The sequence below is a fragment of the Lissotriton vulgaris genome, chromosome 3_1 (assembly GCF_964263255.1).
Source record: "Lissotriton vulgaris chromosome 3_1, aLisVul1.2, whole genome shotgun sequence".
In the NCBI taxonomy this organism is placed as follows: Eukaryota; Metazoa; Chordata; class Amphibia; order Caudata; family Salamandridae; genus Lissotriton; species Lissotriton vulgaris.
In genome coordinates, this window is record NC_141689.1 from 1,527,859,573 (window position 1) to 1,527,884,816 (window position 25,244).

At 49.9% G+C, this 25,244-nt stretch overlaps 1 protein-coding gene and 1 non-coding gene across 2 annotated transcripts in view; both read right to left on the bottom strand.

The window, feature by feature from the left end:
• The window catches only part of HADH (hydroxyacyl-CoA dehydrogenase), a 307,472-nt gene that overhangs the window by 54,334 nt on the left and 227,894 nt on the right, over positions 1-25,244 (bottom strand). The gene's annotated exons all lie outside the window — the stretch shown is intronic.
• On the bottom strand, positions 1,685-1,824 carry LOC147728124 (U4 spliceosomal RNA). Its single transcript, XR_015309743.1, has one exon. It is a non-coding gene; the product is annotated as a U4 spliceosomal RNA (small nuclear RNA).

Genomic DNA, 25,244 nt, shown 5'->3' on the forward strand with positions numbered 1-25,244 from the left:
TGAAAACTGGCCTGACCTGGGCGGCAATCAACAGGATACCAAGATACTAGATCTCGGGGACCACTGTACAAAGAGCAGCAAATTCAGGTCACTGATTCTCAAGTGCCAGGTAAAGATGGCGGAGACATCACAAATGTTCACAGCCAGCAGGGTATAGCGTCAGAATCAACGGATAGATTGAACATACTCTCTACTAATCTCACACTAACGTAAGATACACCTGAGAGTTAGTTGTTATAGATCTCCAACAAAAGGGGTCCAAATACCACGGAAATTGTACTCGTGCTACACACACGAACACATAACAAAGTGTTCAAAAAGTCAATATTTCAATGGAATGTGGTAAAGCCCAAAAAAAAGCAAACATGTCTATAGATTTTTACAAAGGCTGCGTACAAAATATACTTTGCACACCATTAGTTTCTACTTTTCGTTCATCTTAATCCAGTTGCCTTTCTCATGTCTTTAGCTCCCAGGTTCTCTCCTCTACATCCCAGCCTCTTCTTTCGCCCCCACATCGTTATCCTTTTCTAACATTCTTCGTCTGCTCCCTCCACTTCCACGAAGGAGGGTGACACCAACTGTCCCAAAACATGCTCCTCTTGGTGAGATTATGTACAGATTTGCTACATTAAGCGTGACTTCCACCAACTGGACAACGGAACACTTTACCCTTTCGGCCTCCCTTTCCTCTTCTTACCACTGTCTCCACACTCCATGCCCCTTCGATTAATGGCCTCGTGCGGAGGCAATTCTCATTTGGTCCTCTCACCGGGACCTGTAGGTGCAGCGTCCCGGGGCACACAGCTAGATCCCGCTGGTGCGGCCAAAAACATATGCTGCCTAAAAGGGGGGGGGGGGGGGGGGGTGGCAAGAGGCTGGGGGGAACGAGACATACGAAAAGCACACATGGGAATCCGGTCTCCTGACCAGGCAAAGCGCAGGAACCCCGTTCTAGCAGAGGGGGCCGGAGGAAGGGGGTTAAGGCTGCAGGTGTGGCTGCACGGGAAGGAGGAGGTGTGTGTGTGTGGGGGGGGGGGGATTAAAGACCGCCCACCCCAAAATGTTGCCCTTGGTTCAGAGGAATAATGTGAGCAAAGGAGGGGCAGCGGGCGAGCGGCAGGAACGAGAGCACCGATAGGGGGCGGGAGATTAATAGAGGGTGCTGAGGGGGAGGGGGGCCCGATTATCACCAGAGGTAAAGAGCACGGAGTGCTGTGAGTCAGGGAGGGGGTGCATGGTGCAAGGAGGAGATGGGAGGGGGCTGGAGGGAGAGAGCTGGCTGCAGGAACCAGCGTGCTGCTCCTGTACAGACCGTCTCCTGGACGATCACTCACCGGGGTCTGCAGCAACCCCGGGGTCGGTAAGAGGTGCTCGACCACCGGGGCGTCCGGAGCTGGTGGCTGCTTAGGGGAGGGGGCTCTGCCGCCGGCTATCGGCCGCCCCTGTATGCTCGAAAGTGAGGGGTTCGGTCCCCGCGAGCCACAAATTCCGTCTGGAGGTTTTAAAAAATAGGCGTAACACATTAAGCTACAAAGTATGAATTTGTATTACCTGGACTTAAATACATATGATAACTTCCAACATACCGACGCAGACAATCTATTATCATAATATCTGCAAACTCTAAAGAAACTCTGACTCATTTCTTTAGGTGTTCTCTGTTTTAGACCAGTAATATCAGCCTCCTTGGAGACTGTCAAAAATTGCAATGTCGACTATATTTCAAGTCGCCACAGCGGGGTATTGGGTAAAGTTTTCAATAAGCAATAATCGCGCCTCGGTTAGACCTCATTGGCTACGATACTGCCACTGCGCAAAGCTAAAGAAACAAACTGTCATTCGAGGTACCCTCGGGAGATGAAACTCAGGACACCTACAGCGAGCAACAGTCGCCTAAACACACCACCCAGAGACACAGACAATGATTGCGAGCTGGAATACTCTGACCTGTACTCTATTACTCGTAAGCCTCATAATAAAGGATGATTTGTGCGCAGAGGATTCTGGGGGCCCATATGCTAATTAGCATTTCCTAGTCTGTTGGTACAACGTTGTACTTGAATTCCTCCGGGGCAATTATAAGGGCTCTGCCTCTGCAGGAGAGGGAGTGGGTGGTTATCGCTCCCCCAGGCCAGGCGAGGGTTTGGTAACTTGGGAAGGCTTGCTCTAGCCTCGGCCAGCGAAGCCGGTATAAAGGATCGGAATGTAAGCGCCTAGAAGCTCCTCTCAAACTCGGGACATCTTACAGCAGCTCTGAAGTGAATGTAGGTATGTGACTAACCATCAAGGTGCAGCCCAGACTGTCCAAGGCTCGCCCTGAGCCGAGTCCGGGTGTAGAACCTCTCTCTCCTTATAAAATGAAAGACTGTGTAAGGGGGATACAATACTGAACTAACCCCTGCTCACCCCCTTGGTAGCTTGGCAAGAGCAGTCAAGCTTATCTCAGAGGCAGTGTGTTAAGCATTTGCACATAACCAACAGTTGTACAGTGAAAACACTTCAAAAGGACACTACACCAGTTTTATAAAAATATCCAATACTTTATACATTCAAAACAAGAGCAAAATTATAGAAATCCATTATACAGTACTTAGAAATATGCACTTTGCAAGAATAACCTTAAAACTGCAGTTCTTTGAAATCGGTAGCTCCGTCCGGTGCTACTGCGGTGCTGAGAACAACAGAATCCAAAAGTTACATCGGACCGCATTGGTAGTGGTGTCGGCAGACCCGTAAACAGTACCTTTTCATTGTGGTCGATCACGTTGGTGCGGGCCGGTCGGGGCAACCGTGGCAGTAGCGATGTAAAGCGTAGTGGTGAGGCGCGGTGCAGACAGTGGCTCAGTGGCGGTCGTCCAGCGGGGTCAGTGAGACCAGGGCTGCAGTGCGGACTGAGGCGGTGCTGACAAACCACGGTGCAGGCGACAGTGCCGGTTGGTGGGAGCTGACATCGGTCGGCCCAGATGGCGTTGTGGGACGGAGCTATGCGTTGTGTAACTTACGAGTGGTGCCCCAAAACCATGGTGCGGTCATAGTGTCGCGGCCAGCGACGTCTGTGGTGAGACAAGGGAGGCCGAGTGAAGCGAGGCAGTGCGGAGTGCGTTCCCAACAGGTTGCGGTGCAAGCAGCGGCTCAGTGGTGGCGGCAGTCATCACTCTGACCAGGGTTGAGGTGTGAAGTGCGGCGGTGCCCTCCGTGGTGCCTTCAGGATACGGAGTCCGCAGCAGTGTTGGTGATGGTGTCAGATCCTTTCCCCCTCTGTGGCAAATAAAACCGAGGTTCTAGAGGCGGGACCCAGAGGTAGGTGAAGTCTTTGCTGTCCCTGAGACTTCATGTATAAGAGGCAAGCCCTTGGAGATACTCCGTAACAAGTAAGGAAAGTTCAGCCCAGTCCTTTTATTGCCCAAGGCAGAAGAAGCCACTGAAGGCCAACCCAACAAAGAAACAACACAGCAAAGGGGCAGTACTACTCTTAGCAGTTCTTCCAGCTCTTCTTCTTGACAGGTTCCTTGATTCCAGCGAGTTCTCTTAAATCTTTTATCACCCTGAGACTTTAAATAGGAGGCAAGCTCTACTTCAAGCCCTTGGAGAAAACTCTAACAGCAGGATGATGAAAGTACAATCCAGTCCTTTCCCTGCCCAAGACAGAAGCAGCAGGCCAACAGAGCAGAGCACGCAGCAAAGTGGCAGTTCTTCCTGACAGCTTTTCCCGCCCTTCTTCTTGGCAGGTTACTTAGTTCAGCAATAAGAACAATAGTTACTTACCTGTAATCTGTGGTTCTCCAGTATTGGTGTCTTTCATAGATTCACATGCCTGAATCATTCCCCGTCGTCGGAGTGGGAGCCCACGGTACATAAAAAAGTAGTGAAATATACCCTTAGTACATAAGAGATAACAATATACCCAACCAGGAAGTAAAGTAGCCCTAGCTACAGTAAAAGAAACTTCCACATTAGAACCTGTCCATGTCATTATGTATGGACCAAACTGCAGCCAATCAGGCCACAGCTCCCACCAGCAAGCTCTCCCCAGAGACCCAGGCTCTCAGATTTTTGTAGCACCGGAGTGTACCGGAATAAGTATAGAAGAAAAAAGCCAAGTGAGCCTCTGAGGGGAGGTGGGTGGGTGCATGTGAATCTATGAAAGACACCAATACTGGAGAACCACAGATTACAGGTAAGTAACTATTGTTCTTCTCCAGTATTAGGGGTGTCTTTCATAGATTCACATGCCTGAATCAGAGTAGTGAGCAGTAATAGTCATAGCATTATATACAGCTCTTGGACGCCAAGGCACATAGCAGTAATGCAGAAACCACAAAGGAATAATAAAATAGGCGTAAAAGAGCAAGAGGAGGTGGGAGAGAAATAGCAGAGGCTCACCTTATTGGAAAAGATTACGCAGGACTGCTCTCCCCACCGAGGCATCGGTGTCGCTCGAAGCTTCCAGACAGTAATGCCTCGTGAATGTGTGCCTGCTGGACCAGGTAGCAGCTCTGCAGATATGCAGGAGAGGCACACCAGCAAACAAAGCAGTTGAGGAAGCAACTGCTCTCGTAGAATGTGCTCTGGGCAAGGTTGGCAAGGGTTTACCCGCCTGTAGATGGCAGAGTCCAATCGCTGAAGAGACCCATCTAGCGATAGTTTGTTTAGTGACTGCACTGCCTTGACGTGGTTTGCCATGCGCAACAAATAACTGATCAGTTTTCCTGATGGCAGCTGTCCTGGAGAGATAGAACTTGAGACACCGCTTGATGTCCAGCGTGTGTAGAGTTCGTTCCGCTGGAGATTGCGGACTTGGAAAAAACGTTTTAAGGATGACTGGCTCATTCAGGTGGAAATCCGATGGCACCTTGGGTATGTACCTCGGGTTGGTGCGCAGTATCACTGAATCATTTGTGAATTGCAAGAAAGGTGGTTTAGAGGAAAATGCCTGTATGTCACTGACCCTTCTGGCAGATGTCAAGGCCAGTAGCAAAGCCACCTTCCAGGTGACGAATTTTAGATCAGCTTTATGAATTGGCTCAAAAGGATGGCGCATGAGTTGAGCTAATACAATATTCAAGTGCCAGGATGGAGGCGGTCTACGGACTGGTGGAAACATGCGGAATAAACCCTTAAAGAATTGCTGGACAATCCTTGCAGAGTACAGCGAAGTTTGACCGTCCTGTCGGTATCTCGATATTGCCGCTAAGAACACCTTGAGTGTAGAGTGTGCCAAGCCCGATTTAGCAAGATGTAAAAAGAAGGGCAAAATCTTGTCTGGTTCAGCATGGATAGGATGTAAACCCACAGTCCTGCACCAAGCACAAAACCGCTTCCACTTGAGCCTGTAAGTTTTATTCGTGGAAGGCGCCCTAGCATTGTCCAGGACCTCCTGACAGTCTTGAGGAATGTTCAAATGCGCGAACTCATGGTGTTGAGGAGCCAAGCTGACAATTTTAGAGAATGAGGGTCTGGATGATATATTTTTCCGCCTTGTAGAGTCAGAAGATCCGGAATTTGAGGCAGCTGAACTGGATCGCACTCTGAGAGGAGAAGAAGCTGCGTGAACCAGTATTGTCTGGGCCACCGTGGGGCAATTAGAATCAGACGACACGGTTGTCTCCTCATTTTGTTGATGACCTTGGGGATCAGAGGGATCGGAGGGAAGGCGTAGGCAAAGATTTGTTTCCAGTTCAGAGAGAGAGCGTCCCCACACGACTCCTTGTGAGGAGTCCAGCTCGCGAAATGGGTGCATTTCTTGTTGTGGTAGGTCGCGAATAGGTCTATCTCGGGGCGACCCCATCTCAGGAAAATGTGGTCCAGAGCTGGCTGATGCAGTTCCCACTCGTGAGTGCTGCTTTTGGATCTGCTTAGGGAGTCTGCCAGGACATTGGCTACTCCCGGGACATGAACTGCCGTCAGGTTGATATTGTGTTCCAGGGCCCAATTCCAGATTTCCTGAGCTTGCTGAGACAAACGGGCCGATCTTGTGCCCCCCTGCTTGTTCAGGTAGTGCATGCTCGTCGTGTTGTCTGTTCGGATCAACACGGACGAGTTTGACAGAGTCAGTTGAAATGATTTCAGGGCGAGGAAAATGGCCCTCAACTCCAACAAATTGATGTGCCATGTCCTTTGTTGTGCGTTCCATTTGCCACTGATTGTCATCCCTTGAAGGTGAGCGCCCCAACCTTCCAGCGAGGCATCCGTGGTGACGACGAAACTGGGGACTTCTTCTAGAAAGGCGCGGCCGACTTGCAGGTTTCGTGCCAGAGCCCACCACCGAATTGCGTGTTTCATTCGAGGTGTTAAGACGATGACATCTTCGAAGGAACCGGATACTTGCACCCACTGGTGGCCGAGTTCCTCTTGCAGTGGTCTCATTCTCAGACGACAGTTCGGAGACAGGAGAATGCATGATGACAACATCCCCAGGAAAGATTTTAATCGTCGAACTGAAACGCACTCTCTTCTGAGGAGTGCTCTCGCCAGGTCCTGGATCTTGGCTTGCCTTTCGTTTGAAATGAAAACCTGAGCTTTCCTGGAATCCAGAGTCGCTCCCAGGAAAGACGTCTTCTGAGACGGTGTCAGGTATGATTTCTCGAAATTTATTGAAAAACCCAAGTCTTGAAATAGAGACAGGCATGTTTGGACGTGACTGCTTGCGGTGGCATAGGAATTGGCCTTGATAAGGCAGTCGTCCAAATAAGGATAAATCTGGATACCTTGCAACCGTAAGTGGGCCGCCACCGGTGCCAACATCTTGGTGAATACTCTCGGGGCTGAACGTAGCCCGAAGGGAAGGACCTTGAACTGAAAGTCCCTGCCGGCCACTCTGAATCTTAGGAACTTCCTGTGCCTGGGGAAGATGGGTACGTGGAAGTAAGCATCCTGTAGGTCCAGGGTTGCCATATGTTCGCCTTCCGTCAGAAACTGGAGGATCTCCTGCAGTGACAACATTCTGAATGTCAATTGCTTGATAAATTTGTTGAGGGCACGCAAGTCGAGGATGGGGCGCCACTCCCCCGACTTTTTGCGTATCAAGAAGAAACGAGAGTAAAACCCTTGACCCCTCTGATGTTGAGGCACCTTCTCGATTGCCCCTTTCCGAATCATTGCATTGATTTGGAGGAACAGCTCCTTGAGATGTGCTGGGGGTGGTCCTTTTGGGGGCGAATTTGGAGGGGCTTTTACAAATTCCAATACGTGACCCTTTGAGATTACATCCAAGACCCATCTGTCTGTTGTAATTTTGGACCATTGAGAGTAATGCAGGGATATTCTTCCTCCAATTCGTGGCTGGCATAGGCAGAGTGGCGGCAGGATGTTTTCCTCACTTTTTGTTGGCGTTGTCTCTACCTCGATAAGTGGATTTTCCTCTGGATTGTGTAAAGGTGCTCCGCCTTTGGCCATAAGGCTGTTGTTTGTAAGGTTGGTACCTTTGGTTGTTTTGATTGGTCTGATATGGGCGTTGCTGGTAATAGCCCCCTCTGTTGGAGAAGTTACCCCTTCCTTTTGCCCCACGAAAGGAAGACTTACGGTACTGCAGAGTACCCAACGAACGTGCCGTTTCTGTATCCTTCTTAATGGACTGTAAGGCTTCGTCCACATGCGAGCCAAACAGGAATTCGCCGTCATAAGCCATATTTAAAACTTTGGCCTGTACCTCCTGGCGAAAAGACGTAGATTTTAACCATCCTTCTCGTCTGAGCACTGCAGCTCCTGCCAACTGTCTAAAACCTGTGGCCGCTACGTCCACTGCAGCGTCGATAATTTCCGACGACGCACATTCGCCGTCTTGTAGGATTTTGATGGCCTCAGAGCGGTCTGGCTCAGGTAATTTTTGGATGTATGGGGATATGTCAGACCACATTTGTCTGTCATACCTACCAAGAATTGCTAAAGAATTAGCAGCTCTAACCGTGGTGGCCGCGATAGTGGAGACCTTTTTACCAATGGAATCGAGGCGTCTGCCATCTCTGTCCGTTGGAATGGAGACCTGAGTTGAGGGGTTCCTAGCTCTTTTTTGCGCTGCCTGCGCAATGACTGAGTCCGTTTTAGCTTGGCCGATGAGACAGGCAGGTGAAGAGGCTGGCGCCCTATATTTTTTGTCGACTCTCGGCAATACTGCGGGAGCAGAATTTGGCGTGGCCATTATCTTAAGCCCTTCCTTCCAGATAAAGTCTATAATGGGAATAGACCAACTCTGCTTCTGAGACAAAGTCTTGAAATCATAAAGAAAGCAGTCATCTTGTTTCGCTTCCATGGAAACCAGAAATCTTTTAGTGGCTTTGTCCATAAGTCTATGGAAGTTCGCTATATCCACCGGCGGTGAGTCAGCCTTCGGTTGTTCCTCTGGGGATGGCGATTCAGCCTGGTAGTCCTCATACTCCGACGAGTCCGATCTAATCAACTCCCCCTCCTCATGGGTGTCCTCATCAGAATCGCCAACCTCCTGTTGATGGGGAGATACTGGCGTGGCAGGTCGGGTAGCCTGTGCCTCTTCCGGCCTATTAGGCCTTGGACCTCTACTCACGCGAGGCTGAGGGGAGGTAATATGCGAATCGCCCGATTCCGAAGGCGGGAATCGGCGATAATAATCGCTCAGCATATACTGCAGATTCTCGTAAAGTTCCATCGGCATCTGCATTCCTGTCGCAGAAGTGGGTACCGATGTAGGTACCTGGATTTGCTGTTCGTCTTCCTCCTGATCCTTTACATGTATTAATAAGTCAGAGGGACTTTCCGCCGCTTGAAACAGTTCATCTCCAGATTCTACTTCAGAATCTAACAGCCTATCTGGCATCTGGAGCGGCGATAATGGCGTTGTTTGAGAGGACCTCTTTTGCAGCAAAGCCGTAGTAGTGGCTGGAGAAGGAAGAGGTATGGCAGTGGTCTTTGCCGACCATACCTGTAGGTCAGTACAAGACGACAATTTTGGCGTAGATGGATTGCCTGGCAAAATCAAGCTCTGTGTCGTCGCTTTTGATGAAGAAGCTGATGGTTCTCTCGTTGTTAGAGATGGCGTCACCTTCGTCGACGTGTTGGATTTCGTCGTCGACGAGGGAACCGTCGACGGAGCAGTCTTCATCGTCGACGAGGTCGTCGACGGGGCCGTCGACGGGACAATCCTCACCTTCGTCGACGACGTCTTCGTCGACGTGTCCGTCGACGGGGTCTTCTTCGTCGCCGATGGGTCCGTCGACGACATCTTCATCGACGATGGTGTCGACGACAGTGAGGTCTTCTTTGTCGACGGAGCAATCGTCGACGACGACGAGGATTTCTTCGTCGACTGCTTCAGTGCCGTCGATGTCTGATCGTCGACGAGAGGTGTGAAAACCTTCGTCGACGAGATGGGTCGAACCTGCACATGAACAAAAGTTGGAGAGGAAGCTGAGGACATCACCATGGTCGATTTAGGTGAGGAGAAAGTCAATGTAGAAGTCATGGCAGAGGCAGCCTGACTGGAATTTGGCAACGTTGTTGGTGCCTTAGTCATAGGTCTCACGGGGGACACCAAAGACTCCGTTCTTTTAGAGCTCGGGACCTTCACAGATTTCTCAGAGGATTTCTGTGCCTTTGAAGTAGAAGGCTCCTGTGAGGCGAGCTGGTGTTTAGACACCTTAGCTTTCGGAGTAGGCACAGTACTCTCAGCTCTCCGTTTTTTCGACCCCTTGGTAGATTCTGAGGCAAAACTTCCTACCTCAGAAAGTGGCTCATCTTTATTTTTCATTTTCTGCAGCCACAGCAACAGGCGACCCTCTCTGTCCCTGAGGGTTTTAGGAGAGAATTTTCGACAGATGCTGCAGTCCTTAACCTGATGGTCAGGGTATAAACAGTAGATGCAGCGAGTGTGTGGATCTTCCTTAAACAGTCTCGCCTTTCCACACGAGTCGCAGGCCCTAAAAAGGGATTTTGAAGAAGACATTTCCTTGAAGAAGAAACTTTATCCAAGAGAAGAATTGAGCAGAGCTCAGAAGGACTCCCTATCACACGACGTGCGGTAAAAAATCTGAGAGCCTGGGTCTCTGGGGAGAGCTTGCTGGTGGGAGCTGTGGCCTGATTGGCTGCAGTTTGGTCCATACATAATGACATGGACAGGTTCTAATGTGGAAGTTTCTTTTACTGTAGCTAGGGCTACTTTACTTCCTGGTTGGGTATATTGTTATCTCTTATGTACTAAGGGTATATTTCACTACTTTTTTATGTACCGTGGGCTCCCACTCCGACGACGGGGAATGATTCAGGCATGTGAATCTATGAAAGACACCCCTAATACTGGAGAATCTCAAATTCTGCGGTCTAGGTGCCAATATTTATATTCCGTTTCTCTTTGTTCTTTTGGGCAGAGTGTCTGTGCTCAGCCCAAACCAGTTCTGGACGCTCTGGTCCGGCTTCTTGGCAGGATGTGGAGACAGCATTGTCCTAGGGAGACAGGGCCTATTCAAGTGCAAGGGAAATCTCCTCCCACCACTCTAAATGCAGATCAGGGCTATTCATGTGCTAGTGGAATTCCTCCTACTACTCTGAATGCAGCCCAGAGGCCGTATTACATATTATCATTGTATGCGTCCGGCACACCTTTCAAAAGGTCCGCCGGGCGCAAACAATTATAATGCGCTCCATTATGGTGCAAGCGCTGCCCCCAGGGCAGCTGTGACCTTGTGCTGTTGGGGGCAGCTCATTCATGTGAAAACACAGAGCAGCTGCTCTGTGTTTTCACAGTGCAGGCGGCACCCACCTGCACTTTCAAAGGTGATAAGAGATCCGCTTGCAGGCGGGTGATGACAGTGACACACCTCAACCCCCCCTCCCACTTCGTAGCTGTCTACAGTGAATGCACATCCTCAGCCCCTGTCTTTTCAAAGCCAGACAGTCAAACCACAACCCAGCAGAGGCACACAGGATGGCTAAGCAAGAAAATACCCGCTTTCTAAAAGTGGTATTTTCAAACACACACCATAAAAATCATCTTTATTAAAATATGCATTTTTACATTCTGAGTTCAGGCATACTAAACTCAATTTCTCTATCTTGTCCCAATGGGAAGTTATACTTTTAAGATATTACAAAATACCTCCCATTCTAGCCTATGGAACAGATAGACTTTTAATAGTGGAGAAAAAAAATACACTATTTCACTATCAGGACATGTCACATACACCAGTACATGTCTTACCTTTCGCATACACTGCACCCTGCACACAGGGGCACCTTGGGCCTACCTTAGAGGTGTCTTACATGCAAGAAAAGGGAAGGTTAGGGCCTGTCAAGTCGGTGCACTTGCAAAGTCGACATGGCAGTCACAACTGTGCACAGTGAAATCTAGTGCCTAGAAGACCAAAGAGCCAACCACGGACATTTAGCCACACAAGGCCGGGTCACAGTAAAAAAACATATGGCCGAGCGTGGGTCAGATACGAAGAGTGGATTGGACCTGGTTAGTGCTTAGCTTCGGACTTAGAAGACATTTTGAAGAAACAGTTTTAAGAAGGTTAAGTTCAGTGGGGCAAGGCTTCAGGTGGTGTCTATAAAGGAGCCAACAAGATTGCCAAGAGCCGGATACCCCTTTGCCAACAGACTGATGAACAGAATTTGTTGCTGAGCAGAAGACCGTAACGGGGTCTACTGGGAAGTCAGGTGACAGACGATGAATTTTGGGCAGATAGACAAGCTGGATGGTCCCAGTCTTCAAATGGTTCTCAGAGCAGTTTCATGGGAAAAAAATGTAAGTTCCAAGTTTGGAATTCTGGCTATCTGAGCACCTTTAGCACCATTACCAAGGGTTCAGGACTGGAGAAGCACCACGTGGGGGGAAGAGGGTAGTAGTCACTCAGGCTGGGTCCAGGTGCAGGTTCAAGATGGTGGGAGTTTTTTTATGTGCCAGAGGCTCTCATCAGGAGGCCAGAAGTCCTGGGTTCAAGGGATGAAGCTGGGCTCAAGCAGCAGGACAGGCTTCTGAGGGTTCACGGCAGGCTCAAGGCAGCAAAGCTGTTCTTCAAGGTGAGGCAAAGCAGGCCATAGCAGCAGGTAGCCCTCGGAGTACTTTCTCAGGTGCATTAAGTTAACTGAAGAGTAGGTCTAAGGGTCCCCTTTTTACGTCTCGCGCCTAGCATTGCAGTGCGCAGCATTGCTCGCGCAGTGAGACTTCATGTAGGGGCTTCAGGGGCTTCTGAAAGCTGACCACACGCTTGTGCATGTGCTTCTCTTTTCGTTGGCTGCAATTGGCTTTTGTGTGCATCTTTTTAAAGACAGCACGTAATTGGCCAAAGGCGGGCACATTGCTCTACCCATGGCCTATTGGTGTCTGTTACACACAGCAGCGGCATCTGTTTGCAATTATCATGCACAGAGGCGAGCGCAATAAAAGGAAACAGATGTCTCGGTCGCAGACTGTCGCTCATTGGAAGAAAGCTCTTTATTTTGGGGCCAAAATGCACCATGTTTCTTTTCTTGTGCTACTTTTTGTAACATTAGCAATTCTCACATCCGGTCCTTGTCATTTAGACTATTAATTATTAAGCAAAACTATTACAATAAAAAAACTACAGAGGATTTATATGCTTTCCATCAACCAGATTGTGATTTCACTAAAGACTGTCCCGGAGCGCCAAGCAGAGCGGCTCACGAGCTCCAATGGCCCAGGAGTGGGCAAAAAAACAGCAGAGGCAACGAGGAGGGCAGACGGTTGAGCGGGCCGCTTTGTACATTGGCTGAGCCTGAGAGATTTGTACCCTGCCCATGCCCAGCGCTGCACAACCAGACACAGAGGACAGGCATTGCAGCCGGTAAGTGGAAGCAGACCGCGAGACCCGGCCCTGCACTGAGATTGTAGAGAAAGCGCCCGGGGTCGTGATCAGCGGTAAGGGACTCGCCGCTGCAGATTGAGCTTCCCCATTGTCTTTCTAAGCACTGCAATCATGGGAGTGCCCCTTTAGAAGGGGAAAGACCTAAAAATACCGGGTGTCACCCAGAATGGCCTTGAAAATTGCGAATAGTGATGCAGTACTAGAGAGCCCATGGTCATCTATGACCACCTGATATAAAGCGTGGAACTGCGGGGGACCCTCGTCCAAGGGTCGCTTTTGGAGAGAGACATAAATCTCCAGCAGGCGGGTCAGAGGAGGGCTGCATCAGCCACTGCAGGCGCCAGAGCACTATTTAGTCAGCAAATGCGTTCCGCAGCCGGTCGTTCCCGGGCCAAGAGTGGGCACGTCTGTGCTGGGCTGTCCCGTCCCCCCTTTGGTTCCAATCTAAACTGTCATGGATTTGCACAGAAAATTCGAGCTTGGCTAGATACTTTCCGTTTTATTCATGACTGTATGCAGTTCTATTAAATTGGGAGACGAAAGGCATCAGCAGCCCCTGCAGGAAACAAGCATTTTTCTTTCTTTCAGTCTCCATCTATTTTCCTTTTTCGCGTTCTTTCTCTTTTTTTCTTCCTTTACATCTTCCTGGCTGGTACAGAAGGCTTAGTGGGGGATTAGGTTTTATCCGTGTGCAAGCCCCTGAAGTTTAATTTACAGTAAGAGCTGCTCTGCTTGGCCCAGAGGCCTCTTTGTTACTGCGGTACGTGACGGAAAACTCCCTGGAAATGCATGCTTAGAGTGAGGCGTGCGGAATACGGTCAGCCTGGCACAGATAGTCATCTGATGCCCATGTGTTCAGGGGCACCTCCAGGCCATTGGGTCTTCTCCCTGGACATTCTGCCACTCACTGGCCTCCACAGACTGCTTCCCGGTGATCCCCAAGGCGCTGGTGGCGCACCTCGACAGTGTGAGCCCGCTGCTGTGTGTTAAAGACATGGCTGAAACAAAGGTCGAGTGCTCCAGGCCCGGAAATCCATCTGTGACATGCCCGCTGAGCACAGAGTTAAAACACCACCCTCTGCCTATACAGATAATCTTTGCATTTGGATAAAAGTTCAGCACCTTCTATGGGGCAGTAAGCGCTATATAAATTTAAGAACAGTAGCATAATATCCATAAAACTGCAATGTATGGATAGGGCGATGTTCTTGGGGCTATGGATTGGCACTGTTAATATTTCCTGGCTCCTTGGTGCTCCTTTATGGCAGGAGGGCGCATTAACCATCTGAGCGTTATTAGTCACTTTATATCTACTAGGCGCTATAATGTTGACCGACAGAGGGATACCGCAAACGCAGGTTGGATTGTCTTTGTAATGTCACATTTGAGCTTGAATGATTTCCTGGCTTCATAATGGCAATCTTAAACTGAGAGCCCTCTTCCCCTCCCTGCTCAGGCTCGCTCCTAGCGCCCAGAACAGCTCATGCCCTGGCGTGGAGCCCATAGGGGCTTTCACCATATGCGCCGCAGTTGAATCAGATCTGAATCCAAAGGTGCCTAGATCGGTGGTCAGCGACTGTAGGCACACATATGCATTTTATGTCCTCTGCAATTGTGTAGGCTAAACGCCTGCTCCTGTTCAGAGCGGACAAAGGTGTATGAATAGCTAAATGTGTGTGCGTATGTATGTATTATGCATAGCAAGTGATTGTGTACTGTCAGTTTATTGTGCCACCAGCCTTTGTAAATGTCAGCAGAACCCCGACGTGGCAGTGTAGGAACGTAACAAACACTACCAGTTTACTTTTATATTTCAAATTTTTTCGGGCCGTATGCTTGAATGCCTTTTATTTATGTGTTGGTTTTCAAAACCCATAAATTAAAGGCATTGTCATTTACAATGCCATAGCTTAAACTCTCGCAAATGCGAGACCTATTGCATTGCAAATGCTTGTTTATACATGGTGACTTCTTTGAAGAGAGGTTTCTAGAGAATTCCTTTGAAGTGCTTAAAGTTTCCCGACTCCCCTGCTCTGGCTCCAAGCTGGCTGCATGAACAATACAGCGGTGTCAAGTCCTTTGTGTGAAGGCAGAGCACAGACTATTCAGTAGCAATTGGGGCTGTGCACAGCTCCGACCCCCATCCTGCCAGTTGATGGCCCCTCCAGGCACCCCTAATTTCTCTATTGTGTGGCTGTCTGGGAGGAATAAACAAAGTCCAACTGCCAACTACACCCAGTCATGTGTAAGTATGGGCGGAAAATCCGTTCCGCTCGCGGATTTTCGGTAAATTCGCAATCCGCGAGATTCGCGAATTTCCCGCAAAATCCGCGAGCAGCGGATTTTATGGCTTGCTCGCACTGTTCGCGTGAGTTCGCGGCTTCCCAGTTCAACTTCGCGCCCCGCGAATAAGCGCTAAATTGCAGAAATACGATCTTAGCAAAACTGAAACTACTTACCAGGTTCAAAAGTTCAAGCTCATCATTAGTAGCCATTTCCAGTAGTGCTTCCTGAGGGGCCCCTCCAGAGTTCAGTTGCCTACTTGCAACTATTATGTGACCCTGCTCTGACCCTCAGAATAGTTACACATATGCCACAAAGGTCCTGAATTACAGCTAAGGGAGACAAGCAGGAGCCAGGCTGGAAGTTCAAATCCAGTGACACATTAATCAGCCCCTAATTCATTATTGTCAGTTGGGGCAGGGCAGGTGTTGAAACTAATTTTGCAACAATGAAAGCACTTAGCAAGTGCAAAGGATCACTAATCAGGAAGCACTAAGGAAGCAGGTGCCAGCTAAAAAAATATTCTGTGACACATTAATCAGCCCCAAATTAATTCAGGTCACTTGAGGCAGGGAAGGTGTGCTTTGCTTTGCCACAATAATGTACACTGGACAACCAGAGGGTGCTGTGATGAAACAGAGGGTGGCATGGGTGGGCCAGAGGGTGGCATGAGTAGTCAGAGAGTGGCAGTGGTGACAGAGGGTGGCAGTGATGAAGAAGAGTGTCCCAAACAGGCTGGACACGTAGAAACAACAAGTTCGCAAAACTTGCGATCCGACAGGTAAGTTCGCGTTTGCGAAATTGTACAAAACACTCGCGAACTGGCAGAAACCCGCGCGAACACACAAAAAAATCCGCAAATTCGTGAGAATTCGCGGATTTTGCGGAATGCGAGTTCACAAATCCGCAAAATTCACGAACGCGAGATTCGCAAAATTCGCCCATGCTTAGTCATGTGACCCAAGATAGACTGTAGGCACCAAATAGTTACAGCAAGAAAATGCCAACTTCCTAAATGGGGTGTTCTTAAAACTGTAACTTAAAATGGGACTTCACCATTAAAGAGGATTTTTAGGTCTCGCCTGTCGATGCGCATGCGCATCGAGCAAGCGAGACTATGGGGGCTTATCCACTCTTTATCCAACTTGCAAGGAATCGTGGCGATTCCTTGCAGTGCCCGTGACTTTTAAGCTCTATGCGCATGCGCATTGAGCTTAAAAGCGCGTGCACATGCCCCCAGTCGCCTGCCTTGCCTACTCTCCCGCCCCCTCACTTCTTGATTGCACGGCCGCTAGGCCGTGCCTCCCCTACTCTCCTCCTCCTACTCTCCTCCCCTCGCCGTCTGTTCCCACACTCCTCCCACACCCCCGCTCCGCCCCCTCCCCTGCCTGCCATGTCGCGTCGCATTTCTCCTCCCCCCTCCCCACAGCTCCCCTACTCTCCTCCTCCTACTCTCCTCCCCTCGCCGTCTGTTCCCGCACTCCTCCCACACCCCCGCTCCCCTCCCCTCCCCTGCCTGCCATGTCGCGTCGCATTTCTCCTCCCCCCTCCCCACAGCTCCCCTACTCTCCTCCTCCTACTCTCCTCCCCTCGTTCTGAGGTTCCCGATGACCAGGGTGAAAGTCGCCAGTTGAAATTGTGTCTGGGTGTGTTTCTTACTGGCTTCGGGGATGGAGAGCGTGGACATGGTTTGGGCTCAACATGTGAGAGGATCTCTGCTTTGTCTGCTTAGCAGTCCACGTATGTGCTCCCCAAGTTACCAAGCACCCATTTGTCACTGATTGTGGCGATGGCCGTGTCTGATGAAAGGAAACCCCACTAATAAGCGGTTTTGGGAGGCCACCGAGGGAATGACTGACCCACATGCTGCTGTTTCTGTAGCTTTCACCCTTTGCTTCCTCTTAGCGGGTGCCACGGATCCTGTAGTACCTGCTGAAGCGGTTCCACGCTCGGCCTTGGATTTGTAGGTGTAAACGTGTCCCAATGCCTAGGAGGAAAGAGCTATGCTCCGTTGTGACAGGTGTTATAGAGCCTCGCAGCTCTCGTGTACATGTCACAACGAAGGAGACTTACGTGGCCAAAAAGAATCTTGAATGCAGCTGAACCCTTTTTAACTTCAATAAACGGCAGAGTGACAAGTCCCATGTACTCCAGCCAATCACATGCGTTAGCTGGGCCGAGGGTCTCGCCTCTTTAGGGACCTCTGGCACGTGCCCCTCAAGAGGTTATAACCAGAGCACTGTGGACCCATTGCCAGTTCAGACCCTCCTCAGAGTCCACAATGTTCTTCAATCGGACACTTTTACAAGTTTATGCTTCGGCTTCCATCTTCTGTAGTAAGCCTATTTAAATCCACCACAGTTATATACCAATCAGTACGAGATATGAACACATTAGAAAAGGGGAGGTTCAAAACACTGATATACATCATTGTTTGCACACCTCAGGCGAAGACAATACGCGCTTACAAATAGCCTGTGTTCAGGAGGTCAGTCCCTGCCTTGACTTATTTATTTGATTTGAGAATCTCCCCAAAAAACGAGTTTCTTGGCCTTCAGAAAGGTGTCTTATCTGGGACTGTAAAAGCCTGGTCGCACCTGCTTAACAGGCTTGAGCACGCGCCACTTCCATAGAAACTGCTGATGCCGACATGCTTTTCCTCCAAGTGCACTCAGCGGTTTGCCCAGGGTCAGGAGAAGCAGCAGCTGTTGGGACCCTGCTGCTTTCACACCCTCTCCCCGCTCCGCCCCCTCCCCTGCCCGCCGTGTCGCATTTCTCCTCCCCCCTCCCCTTCTCTGCCTGTTTCAGCCTTCTTTCCTTTCCGTCCATTTCTCTTCCTCGCTCTTTATTTTCCCTCTGCTCTTTCCTTTATTCTTTTTCTCTTTCCTTCCCCAGTTTGTTTCTTTTTTCCTGTTCCATTTTAAACCTATTTAACAATTCTTCCCTTACTCATCGTTTGTTCGATCCGTGTGACTTTGCCGACTTACACCTCCCCTCCCTACTTTCTGCCCTGGCCCCTCCCCCTCTCCTTGAGGTGAGCTCGGCATCACCCTCGCTCATAGCCTCGAATCCATCACCCTGCTTCCAGTATGCCCACCCCGAGCACGTCCTCGAAACACATTTCCATTCTGTCCATTCCTATGCATCATTCATTTATCACGCAGACACCTCTCAGATCCGTTTCAAAGCCAAACTGCAACTTTCTTGCACTCTCACTCATCCTCACTCACCCTCAACCCCTCACCCTCACCCTCACTCACCCTCAACCCCTCACCCTAACTCACCCTCAACCCCTCACCCTAACTCACCCTCACCCTAACTCACCCTCACTCACCCTCAACCCCTCACTCACCCTCAATCACCCTCAACCCCTCACCCTCAACATCAACCCCTCACCCTCACTCACCCTCACCCTCACTCACCCTCACCCTCCCTCACTCTCACTCACTCACCCTCAACCCCTCACTCACCCTCAACCCCTCACTCACCCTCACTCACCCTCACCCACCCTCACCCTCACTCACCCTCAACCCCTCACACAGTGCAATAGGTCTCGGAGCATTTGAGTTAGAGCTTTTAGAAATGTTTATGGCTTTTTTTATTTGTAATTCTTTAGCATTGGCTACAGGAAACAAAAATGCTAAAGATTTACAAAAAAAACCCATAAACAATTCTAAAAGCACTAACTCTAATGCTGCGAGACCTATTGCATTTCCAATGCTTGTTTTATTACAATTTATCAGGCACCAAACATGAAATGCTTATCTGTTCCCAATCAAACGTTAGGCCTTATTATATGCAGTATGGCAACCTAATGTTCTCCTATGGGAGAGGTAGGCATCATAGTAGTAAACAAGCATTAGAAATGCAATAGGTCTCGCAGCATTAGAGTTAGTGCTTTTGGAATTGTTTATGGGTTTTTTTGTAAATCTTTAGCATGAGGTTGAGGGTGAGTGAGGGTGAGTGAGGGTGAGGGGTTGAGGGTGAGGCTGAGGGGTTGAGGGTGAGGGTGAGTGAGGGTGAGTGAGGGGTTGAGGGTGAGTGAGGGTGAGTGAGGGGTTGAGGGTGAGTGAGGGGTTGAGGGTGAGTGAGGGTGAGTGAGGGGTTGAGGGTGAGTGAGGGTGAGTGAGGGGTTGAGGGTGAGTGAGGGTGAGGGGTTGAGGGTGGGTGAGGGGTTGAGGGTGGGTGAGGGTGAGGGGTTGAGGGTGAGTGAGGGTGAGGGTGAGTGAGGGTGAGGGTGAGTGAGGGTGAGGGTGGGTGAGGGTGAGTGAGGGTGAGTGAGGGTGAGTGAGGGTGAGTGAGGGGTTGAGGGTGAGTGAGGGTGAGTGAGGGGTTGAGGGTGAGTGAGGGTGAGTGAGGGGTTGAGGGTGAGTGAGGGTGAGTGAGGGGTTGAGGGTGAGTGAGGGTGAGGGGTTGAGGGTGGGTGAGGGGTTGAGGGTGGGTGAGGGTGACTAAGGGTGAGGCATTGAGGTAAACACAGTGTTTGTGTTCTCTTCCTAAACAAAAAGTAAGCATTGTATAAAATAGTGACTGTAAAAACACATATTACTAGTGCGTTGTATGAATGGCCATATAATGTATTATATTTAGCGACCCAAATGAACATCCTTCCTAAATGATAGCAATATTAATTGCAAAAAATGGCTTTGTAGAGAGTACTTGTATTTGTAGTATACAGGAAAGCGCTGGCATATTATAGTTTTCAAAACGCGTACTTTCTACATAGAGTGAAAGAGTGTATAATGCGTTTTTTTTTTTTAATTGTTAATGAAGTTACTAAAGGTGTACTGTGTGTGTAAGCCAACTATGCATTTTTTTAGTAGACATGATGACATGAGTGAGGGTGAGGGTGAGTGATTGAGGGTGAGGTGTTGAGGGTGAGTGAGGGTTAGCGTGAGTGAGGGTGGGGTTGAGGGTGAGTGAGGGTGAGTGAGGATGAGGCGTTACGTGAGGGTGAGTGTGAGTGAGGCTGAGTTAGGGAGAGGGGTTGAGGGTGAGTGAGAGTGAGGGAGTGTTGAGGGTGAGAGATTGAGGGTGAGAAGTTGAGGGTGAGTAAGGATGAGTGTGAGTGTGGGTGAGTGAGGGTGATTGATTGAGTGAGGGTGAGGTGTTGAGGGTGAGGCTGAGGTGTTGAGTGAGAGTGAGGGTGACTGAGGAGTTGAGGGAGAAGTGTTGACTTTTTGAGGGGGAGGTGTTGAGGGCTAGTGAGGGTGAGTGAGGGTGAGTGAGTGGGAGGTGTTGAGGGTGATTGAGGGTGAGGGTGAGTGAGGGTGAGTGAGGGTGAGTGAGGGTGAGTGAGGGGTTGAGGGTGAGTGAGGGGTTGAGGGTGAGTGAGGGGTTGAAGGTGAGTGAGGGGTTGAGGGTGAGTGAGGGGTTGAGGGTGAGTGAGGGGTTGAGGGTGAGTGAGGGTGAGTGAGAGTGAGGGTGAGTGAGGGTGAGTGTGAGTTAGGGTGAGGGGTTGAGGGTGGGTGAGGGTGAGGGGTTGAGGGTGAGTGAGGATGAGTGAGGGGTTGAGGGTGAGTGAGGGTGAGTGAGGGTGAGTGAGGGTGAGTGAGGGTGAGTGAGGGTGAGTGAGGGTGAGTGAGGGTGAGTGAGGGTGAGTGAGGGTGAGTGAGGGTGAGTGAGAGTGAGGGTGAGTGAGGGTGAGGAGTTGAGGGTGAGTGAGTGAGGGTGAGTGAGTGAGGGTGAGTGAGGGTGAGGGGTTGAGGGTGAGGGCGAGTGAGGGTGAGGGGGTGAGGGGTTGAGGGGTTGAGGGGGTGAGGGTGAGGGGTTGAGGGTGAGTGAGGGTGAGTGAGGGTGAGGGTGGTGGCCCGATGGGAGAGAGCAGGCAAGCTCTAACTCAAATGCTCCGAGGCCTATTGCACTGTGTGAGGGTGAGGGGTTGAGGGTGAGTGAGGGTGAGGGTGAGTGAGGGTGAGGGTGGGTGAGTGAGGGTGAGTGAGGGGTTGAGGGTGAGTGAGGGGTTGAGGGTGAGTGAGGGGTTGAGGGTGAGTGAGGGGTTGAGGGTGAGTGAGAGTGAGGGTGGGTGAGGGTGAGTGAGGGTGAGTGAGGGTGAGGGTGAGTGAGGGTGAGTGAGAGTTAGGGTGAGGGGTTGAGGGTGGGTGAGGGTGAGGGTGAGGGGTTGAGGGTGAGTGAGGATGAGTGAGGGGTTGAGGGTGAGTGAGGGTGAGTGAGGGTGAGTGAGAGTGAGGGTGAGTGAGGGTGAGTGAGGGTGAGTGAGGGTGAGTGAGGGTGAGTGAGGGTGAGGAGTTGAGGGTGAGTGAGTGAGGGTGAGGGGTTGAGGGTGAGTGAGGGTGAGGGGTTGAGGGTGAGGGGGTGAGGGGGTGAGGGCGAGTGAGGGTGAGGGGTTGAGGGGGTGAGGGTGAGGGGGTGAGGGTGAGGGGTTGAGGGTGAGTGAGGGTGAGTGAGGGTGAGGGTGGTGGCCCGATGGGAGAGAGCAGGCAGGATGGGAGAGAGTGTGGGAGAGAGGTGCGAAGGCCTTTCTAAGGCGATGAGGTCTTAGCACTGAGGGACATGGTGCTCCAAAGAACAGTCAGTAACACGTAGGGGCAGATTCCTAACATGAAGCGGAGATACAACGATTACAATCAATTTTCAATCAATCAACGATTACAGCTGTGAGTTAATGCATAGAAATTGCAATGCACAAGTGAAATGTTAGCAAGGCTTAAGAGCAGACTCCTCACAATAAGGGGAGACAGCCGTCACAATGGGGCACATGACGTGACATTTAAGGGCAGAGCCCCGACACTAAGGGAAGACAGTCAGCACTCGAAGGCAGGTGGTGTGACACTTATGGGCAGGTCCCTAACATTAAGAGGACACAGCTAGTGCCTAGAGGCAGAAGACATAAAACGCAGGAGCAGATCCCTGACATTAAGAAGGGACGATAGTTGTTTAAAGAATGCAGCTGTGAGTCAATGCATGTAAAATGCAATGCACATTTCAACAAAATAGCAACACTTGAGAACAGATCCGTAATATTAGGGGGAGGCAACCAGCACTAGAGGGTCGAGGACGTAACTCCCAGGGGCAGATCCCTAAGATCAAGGGGAGGGAGACGACAGTGACGGAGGGAAGAGAGGGGAGGGGGGAGGAGAAATGCGACACGGCGGGAAGGGGAGGGGGCGGAGCGGGTAAACAAAGACGGACGGGAGGCAACCAGCACTAGAGGGCCGAGGACGTAACTCCCAGGGGCAGATCCCTAAGATCAAGGGGAGGGAGACGACAGTGACGGAGGGAAGAGAGGGGAGGGGGGAGGAGAAACAGATACCTTCGCTTAGGAGAGACAGATCCCTCAACGCTTAAGGATAATAGCCTGCACTACGGATCAGAAGCCGCACCCTTTGTTAATACTCACAATAAGGATGACAAAACTGCTGGGTGAGAGGTATAATGGTTTTGCCAATGCTTTATTTTTTTTAACCTACCTCCGGTGGAAAAGAAAAAAAATGTCAAATATTGTGAAGAAATCCAAAAAATTGAAAACGAACTCTATTTTCTATTCAATTGCAGTACAATGTGCCTGGATAAGTGGCAATGCCATCTTTATGTTGCTGCCGCTCTTCAGCCCAGCATACTTCAAGGCAGCGTACAAACACCTTTGAAATGTAAAAGCATTCCTCAGTCGGCAGCCAAGTCAAGGACAGTGCACTCAATTTGTGAACGCCACAAACACAATCATAAATAGACCCTTTTCCGTTCATATTTGGAAGCCAAGCCATTTGCTTTAAGTGCACATTAACCTGCCAACATGAAAAAAATATTTAAAAGAAAAAACGTGCAAGTCTTCAGTTTTCCTTTAAAAATGGACAAAGCCAAGCTAACTTATTCCAAACTGCAGGTTGTAATACTCAATGAACACCACATCGCAACTGAATAATTAAAGTGAGAAAAACAACAGTAAATCATAAACATTATCATCAACACAGAAAGTTCCCAAATGTCTCCTTATATCTAACAAGCCTTTCACCGTAACACGGCGGGCAGGGGAGGGGGCGGAGAGGGGAGAGGTGCGACACGGCAGGCAGGCAGGCAGGGGAGGAGAGTAGGAGGAGGAGGGGGGAGGAGAGTAGGGGAGGCACGCGGCCAGCTGTAATGAGGAGCAGTTGTGCGCTTTGAGCCTGCATGTTAAAACTCCTCGTTAACAGACACCACAAATGTCGAGCAAACAGCGTGTTTTGCAACCTCCGGATCAGCTTTTCTTACATCGGTGAGCTTGTCGTGCAGGCAGGGGCAGGAGCTTCCAGAAGGGGTAACATCTGGTAACAGTAGAAGACATATCGGGGTGGGGGGTGCTACCAACATGCTAGGACCTAAGCCAAGAAGCCTTCAGAACCTGAGATAGAGGTAGCATTGGAAGATGGATCCCAGTCATGCCAATGGTCCTAGCAGCTAAGTGATGAGCACAACCAGCATGTGCAGGAGGAATGGTCGGAGTGAGAATCACTGGCGTTGGAGGACTGGAGGGAGGTGAAGGCAGTCAGATCCTGTGGAGGAGGAGCAAAGGTATGGGCTGTATCTGTGGTCATGAAGCCATTGCCTCTATGCTGTTGGACTCAGGCTAAAGCGTCCTATCAGCTTTGCTTGTTCTACGGCATTAGCGGGGCACAGTTGCGCAATGGAACTTGCATTGTTCCATCATATCATTTTACAAGTTGCGTAACCATTTGTAATACAGCACCCCCTCTGATTAATAGAACAATTGAGCCGGTAATTATTGCAAACAGCTGCTGCAGCGGGGTCATTAGCCGGGAGAGGCGGGCTATTGTCTGTCTCCCGACACATGCACTCCTGCAGTCGGGCGCACTCCCGGGCTGCTCCAAGTTTAAAGCCTGCAGTCTTCCAATGTTATTTGAAAGCTGTCAAACCATGTTAAAAAAGACTGCATCGTCGAAGGCCCTAGTGGCTAGGATTCAACATGTAGCCTTGTCTTCCTCATTATAAAATGCATGTTTATAAAGTTCCACGGAGCATCCAATTCCCAATTCACTTATATCAGCAAGACTTAACTTGCTCATTAATCTAAATTCTTTTGCAACTTTAATCTACATGTTTAATTAATCCTAAAATGAGGCGGTAAGTAATTTCAGCAATGTGTGCCTTGTTATCAGATGCATTTAATCACTCTTCTGTGAGCTCATTTGGAAACACCTGAAGATGTCGAGAGCAGTTCGAATTGGAACTTGTATGCCCCCACTGCATGATCACATGTGGCCCCATCGTAAAATGGACTTGGAAATTCCAATACAAGTGTGTAGTGCTGAGGATACTAACAAGAATATAAATGCATTTTTCTTATTCTCCAACACAGACTTTCTTGGATCGATGTTCTGTCAACCTCTTTTTATATAATGCAGATTTTTGTTGAACTTCTGTTGTACAGCTCAACACTTTAAAAAACAAGCCTTTCACCGTAACACGGCGGGCAGGGGAGGGGGCGGGCAGGGGAGGGGGCGGAGAGGGGAGAGGTGCGACACGGCAGGAAGACGGAGGGAAGAGAGGGGAGGGGGGAGGAGAAATGCGAGACGGCGGGAAGGGGGCAGACATGGCGGGGAGGGGGCGGAGCGGGGGAGAGGGTGTGTGTGTGTTGTTAGGAGACGGACGTGCACGCGCATTTGACTTTTAAGGTCAATGCGCATGCGCATAAGCTTAATGCGCATGCGCATTGACCTTAAAAGTCACGGGCACTGCAAGGAATCGCCACGATTCCTTGCAGTGCAGATAAAGAGTGGATAACTCGCAATACTCTCGCCTTGCTCGATGCGCATGCGCATCGACAGGCGAGACCTAAAAAGAAAATGTAAGAGTTTTTCACTACTAGGACTAGAAAACATTAAAAGTACATACCCAACCTTTTAATTACAATGCACTCTGCCCTATGGGCTACCTATGGCCTACCTTGCGGGTGACTTGTATGCAATAAAAGGGGCATTCAAGGCTTTGCAAGGAGGTTATATTGTCAAGTCAGATTGCCAGTTTAAAACTGCATTCAGACTGCAGTGGAAGGCTTGGGATATGTTTTGATGTGCTACTTAAGTTGGTGGCACAATAAGTGTGGCAGGCCCACCAGTAGCATTTAATTTGCAGGCCCCGGGTATATAGTGTACCACTCTACAAGGGACTTACAAGTAAATTAAATAAGCCAATCAGGTGGAAGGCAAT